The sequence below is a fragment of the Siniperca chuatsi genome, linkage group LG8 (genome assembly GCF_020085105.1).
Source record: "Siniperca chuatsi isolate FFG_IHB_CAS linkage group LG8, ASM2008510v1, whole genome shotgun sequence".
In the NCBI taxonomy this organism is placed as follows: Eukaryota; Metazoa; Chordata; class Actinopteri; order Centrarchiformes; family Sinipercidae; genus Siniperca; species Siniperca chuatsi.
In genome coordinates this window covers 7,250,530-7,257,365 of record NC_058049.1, presented here as the reverse complement: position 1 = coordinate 7,257,365, position 6,836 = coordinate 7,250,530, and positions in this window count along the sequence as shown.

Here is a 6,836-nt window from a genome sequence, read left to right as displayed (position 1 = left end):
GGACATGGTGTTAAAAAACAGATCTGACAAAAGGTATACTGTATAATGTAAGAAAGGAAGAGAACCAAGGTTTTCAGTTATGGAAATATTAGAATAGCTGTAACAGAGTACACTGTGCCCCACAGCACACACAAAAATAGGCTCTTTATTCATTGAGCATACCTGAGTTTTTGTAAAAGAAGACAGAATGTACAGTGGGTTGTAAGTTTATCCCAAGTATTCATCCACCCACAGACAGGACTGGATCATGACAAACAGACAATAATGTGGTCCACACTGTGCGGTATTTTCTGCTATGAAACTGGTCTGTTTTTCCCCTGGAGCTGCAGCACAGTGTACATGACATCTAACTGGGCACTGTCTTCTGCTTGTTAGATGTCTGACTGTTAGTTCGAAGTGCATGCATGGATTTATCTTTAATCCGGCATGTCTGACAGTCTGTTCAGCAAGCTTCAGCTAAATGAAAAAGCAAACACTGAATGGCCTCAAATCCTAGTTTGCAGGAGACTCAAACATTCAATCACAAATAATACAGCTGTATCTAAGCTCCTGAAGCCTCTGTAGATGGCTGACTGACTATGCAGATTTGCTAACATGATCTCAGGAGCTGACATGACTGGATGTTTCAAAGAAATTGAATGGTTTATACAATGGATCAGCTCAAATGAGGTCTTGTTATTGAAAGACATTGAAATTTATAACATATGTGCATATAGTATGTAAAACTCTATATAGGATAGTGTATTGACAAGAGTGATTTTACATATAGTAAAATGCAATGTAGGTGTTTGTGTGACTTATTTCAAAGCTGCCTGAAAACATGAGCATAATGAAAAGCCAGCCCCCACTGCATTGAATAAGAGCCAGGGGGCGCTTTTTTTCTTCCCCTCAACATTTCTGAGCAGAAGATGTTTGCAATTCAAAATGATCTGATAAATAAAATGAATCACCTCCTTTTTAGTTAGGTTTTGCGTAACTAAGATTTATTGGCGGTGCAACTTTTTTGACTTAAGCACTCCAAAAAAAAAGTAGACAAATAATAATTTTGTCCATGGTAAATGTGGTTTTAACTCTCTTTTGTAATGATACTTATTTTATTACTTATTATTAGATTTATGATTAGAGTGCCCCAAGACTGAAATGAAAATATCATAATCAATTGATAAAGTAATGAAAGTAATTAATGGCATATATTACGGCAGCAATACTGTTTATAAATTAATGAAAGGTGATTCGCTTATGTAAACAAGGTTTTCTCATTGACAAAAATTTCAAAGCTTATAAGTAACAGTCATCCCAACAACTTTTTAAAGCATGAGTAGTGAATAGCACAGTTGGTCACAAAATGTGTGTGAGAGAGAGAAGGTATGTAAAATAAATTAGCAATTAGCTAGGTAATTGGGATTTCTTGGCTATGCTTTAAAGAGAAAATTTAGTATTTTTTGTAACTTCAGTTAATAAAGTACTCCGACCAGAAAAGTTTTTTTCATGATGTTGTTTAGGTTATGTTTTTCTCTGAAGGCAGATCTGTTCCGCAGAATACTTCGTCCTGTGCCAGCCATCAACTGATTTTTTTCTTGTTCTTGTGGCTGACAGCTGGTATCGCAGCTTACCTAGCTGGCATTTTACCCCATCTATTGCCTTTGAAAGTCGACTTGTCTTTCAACAGACCTGTCAATGCTACCATCTGAACTTCTTCGTTTGCAACTGTGTTACAAAGTCAAGTCTCTGGACAAACCTTCGTACCATCTGTGTTGAACACCAGGGAAGAGCGTACAAAAAGAGCTAATTGACTTTGCTGGCATTCAACATAATTAGTAAAACTTGTGGGATTTCAGTGGATTTTATTCTGACTTCATTTTCTGTGTTCAGAGAATGAATTAAAAAATGCTAGAAAATAGTTTTACTGATATGGTATTCCCTCAAGTAAACGCAGTCATTAACTATTCGTTCTAAGCATCTGCTAATATCAACAGCCCCATGAAGGATTCAATATCAAAATGAATTACAAAAATTTGCTATGTGTTTGAATAGAAATAAAGTCCTCCAAATCATGCCCAGATTCTTATGCTGACATTGTGTGTCCAATTTCTTCACAATGAAACGGCAAGACTTTTAAAGATGACGGCTATATTTCTACTCAAAGAAGCTGTTTCCCATCATTTATATTCAGAAACAACAAAACTTAAATGATACCATTTGTCTCCAGTCAACTGTATCTCTCTGGTGTTAAACATGGCGCAATGGAGCATTTTTTGTGTCTCAAAAGCCAAGACAACTCTCTTTTTCGTTTCTACTGATACAACAATGCTTTCCATCAGGTCTTGTTGACTTTATTTCTCTTGGCTACAGCAGATGCATAAATTAAATAAATTAGATAATTATGCAAAAACACAAGATTAATTAGGAATAGTTACTGATTTATACAATATCCGCACATGGCATATACAGTACAGTATGATTAAGGTAAGGTTAGGCAACAAGAACTACTTAAGGTCAAGGTAAGGTTTGTTAGGCGACCATTTACCACTATGACTTTTACATCCTAATTTTTTTTAAGCACGCTACAATGACACACTACATCCTGCATTAGTCTACTAGCTAGGGGTTTATGATATGTTTTGGGGTAATATTCCAGTGACAGCAATGTCTGTTGCTACTAACTGTTAGCAGCTCCACTTCTGTGCAATGTTGTCAGTTACATGTTCAATATTATTTGGACTACAGCTACATTAATAAATCGGACTGACCGATATTGGTTTGTTAAAGATATATTGTATTGGTCAACAAGAAACTGCATTACAGAAATTGAAAGATGTTTTTGGTCATTTAGAAAATGTCTCCTTTACATAGTTTTCCCACCAGAGAGCATGTCGTGCTCAGTACATATTGTGGTTACAATTCTTAAAAAAACCCCAAAATATTTGTTTATGTTATGTGTTTATGTAAAAAAAAAAAAAAAGAAAAGAAAAGAAAAGAAAAATACTGATCGATGGTTATGTGTTTATGTAAAAAAAAAAAGAAAAGAAAAAGACTGATCGACTGATATATCATTATTGTACTTTTTAAAACTCTCAAATATCTATATTGGTATCGGCCTCAAAAATCCAGTGTCACTCGGGCTATAATTTGAATCACATTATGTGTACTACAACAACATTTTGCCAGCAGCTGTCGATCAGTAAGCAGACATCGTCCATCACATTTTATACTGTATACAGCACAAGAGCGGTTTGGACATCCACGCATGCATTTCGTAAGATGCCATTGCACTTACACATACTGACATTGTGTATGCCCTCTGAGACTGTTATGAAGGACATTATGAAACAACTTGAAAGTACATCAGTGATTGATGAAGTTATTAAAAAGCTTTTCTTTTAGCTGCTGTTCTTTAATTTCGATCAATAACACAGGTGAAAGTAATAATACTCTCTTCCTCTCTCATCCATTTTCTCTCCGTCAGATACCCCTGTCAAAATCACACTAGGACTTCCCATTGTTTAAGGAAAAACCAATGAATAAAATATAAGTGAAAATTGTATTTTTCATATGAATAATGTAAAAGAGGGCACGCTGTTGGCGTCCACGTCTCAAGGTTAGACTATATTGTTAGATTCCCCGCCTGGCCCATGCTTTGTTCTTCTTTGGTATGAAATGAGAAGATCCAATTCTATCAGGTTTTCTGTTCTGAGGGACATTTTGCCTCCTCTGCCGGGATATGTTATTCCAGGAAATTGAAAGAAAAATTCCAGACCCAGCATGAGGTATTTAGTGTCAAGGCAGTGCCATATGGTATGACTTGGAGAGTATGCCAAAACTTTTCACCACAGGCTGTATCCTTCACTCTGTCACAATCAACTGCTTCTTACCAGAAGGTAAATTAAAGGAGCTGAGGAAAGGACTGATGGAACATTGGGATAGATTTATATGTACTTTATGCCAAAACTGTTCTCCAAGGGAATTTTAGTTTGATGTGTGACTTGTAATCAAAATCCAAACCATTAAATCTAAAAGGTTTACATTCATCATTTGTTCATTCTTTGATAGGCCAATAATCTCTCCATTGAGCAGCAGGTATGAGTGAACTGTGTTAGACGGTCATGCAATTTATTTTTATGAACAGAATCCAGCAGGGAAAACAAGGAATGGAGCGTAGTTTTGCACAGTAGTAAAACTGAACTGCCACTGTATGATACATGCACAGCGGGAAAAAAATTCTGTGAGCCCGTTAGACTTTTCTGGGCTTCTGTATTGATTGTCTGCTCCTTATTTATAGCATACACACAAATAAAGCAATCAATCATGATACATTTGGGCTACAGTATATTCCATTACAAAAGGGGTCATCATATATTTCCTGCATTCCTTTATAAGAAACAAAACCTTTAGCTGTATGCTTCTTTCAGAACTGACATTTTTATGTTTTGATGATTTATATCTGTCTGAGGCATAATATGAAATTTTGATTGAGTCACAGTAAAGTTACAGTTTGGACTTTGGAGTGATAGACGCTATTCCATATATTTGTCAGTATTGTATGTGCTCTAGAAAGCATTTTTATCTCATTAACTTATTCTTTTTTTTTTAAAACTTTTATTATTATCATTATGATCATCAGCTTGTTACACTATTTGCTATTTGTCCATATTGTGTTCACGTGAAGTGTCATAATTTATCAAAGTGTTATGAAACTTATCCCAATTTATCAGTGCTATACTCTGTCTGTTTGAGGGAAACTGGCTGGTAATCGACTTGGAATTTTTTTCACTTTACGGGTTGATGAGGACCGCTGCCTGAATGTACAATTTGTTTTGGTCTCTGTCTAAACCATCTCATGTTGGGAAGAGATGCAGGCTCAGGCTAAACTTCAGATCTTCCAAAAGACCAACCATTGTGGAGCACATCCTTTGGAGGATTCATCCTCTGAATTGGGACACAGCTTTCATCAGTTTTTGATGTACTTTGGTAACATCAGTTCAGTCAGACACTGAAGCAATTGCCTGATTGTTGTGGGTGTACAGTTAGGCTCTGCTCTTTATCGAAACTTCACACAATCCAAGCAGCAAAGCCCTTCTCATTTGAGATGTAGCTCAGTAAGTGTGCTGGCTACTCTCAGATGAACATGCAGCAAGATACAAATAGTATCTTCATACAAGGAAAATATGCTACAACTAAATGTCGATGCATATAATGCATGTTGCTTTTAGAGGCATTCAAGGTGCTCTCACCTGCCTGAACACCAGCCGAATTAGCAAGCAATAAAGTACATGAAACTAATACTTTGAGTGAACATATTTTCGATGCTTAGCTGAAAGTATGTGGAGAAAAAATGTAAATGTGACTACTTATTGGATTTGTGACAATAACCATGTTTTCCATGAGGCCAATATTACACATAAATAATGCCAGACAATCATTTAAGTCTCTAAACCAATACACAGTACTATCCTCTACCTGGTTTCCAGTGAGACACTAGGAAAACCCAGAAATAATGTCAACAACATGAAGGATAACTCTAACCTACACCAAATTAGCACATAAGTATAAAGATTAGCATGAATATTCAAATATGAAATAACTTCATAGAGAAGCAGACAGAAGGCGCTATGACATCAACCACAAGCAGATATGCAGGACAGCCATTAAGACAACAAACTCATGCCTTTAACAAACTGAATCTGTGTTAAGTACACGGCAGAACAAACTGGACAGAGAAACAGACAGCAACGAGGGCAGCTTAGTCAGCTTGCTGACATTTGCCAAGCACCAACACTGTCCTTAGCCAAGACATCTTCTAAAAGCCCAAGCAGCAACATTTACTAAAAGCACAAGCGGCAAATACTTACCTTGGTTTCCCGGCATCTCAGTAGTGAATGAACCCCTTGAGAAAAGTCACCACAGTCCCAAGCTGTCAGCAACACAGACAGGTTATAGCTTCCGCCCTTAAATAGTCAAGTGTGAATAATGAGGGCAACCAGTGAAAACTGCCAGGTTACAAAGGCCACCCCGCCACCTGTATGCATGATTGGATTTTACTAGTCCAATAAGTTCTGTCCAGTCGACCCACTCATTTAAGTCATACAGTGCTCATTAAGTTTTTTAATGGAAGAATGTTGAAAACACAAACTCACAGGAGGGAAAATAAACTTCTCAGCAATCTAACAGGAGAAAAAAAAGTAAATGTCAGTCAGCTAAAGCAAAACTTACTCTGATAAGTTAAAGGTAATTTCCATTAAAGTCAATAGACCTTTCTGAAAGCATACACTTTGATGTGTGATAGCAGGGAAAGCACAGATGAAATTACTTTAGTTAATCATGGCTCAGTTCCTTTAAATATCCCAGTAAGCCATACCAATGAGCCAGCATGCACAACAGCAAGGCCCTAAAACCGCCTCACCTAAATGGAATGCAATCCTTGATGATACTAATTAAACCCCTGCTATTCCTGCTGTGACATATCAACATGGCTAATGTAAAATCCAAGATGGTACAAAATTTCTTTCTTGCTCATCCACTGCTCGGTGCTGCCACTGGCGGCTGGAAACCATAATGCAACATTCTATGGTTATCCAATTAGCAGAACAGCTATTAGATGTTAACATGCTGACATTTAACCATAGACTGTTTAACATGTAACATTTAGCACGATAGCTGGCAATAGCCTGCCTACATAGCTGAATGTTACACACTTGTGTAATGTGTGTTTAGTCAGTAAAGTTGAATGCATCAGTTTGAAATTTGTCTTTAAAATGTACATATGTTCTATCTAATTAGCTAGCTTAGTACTTAAACTGAGACAATGCTAGCTTTTATATTTTATGACGTTTCCGGCC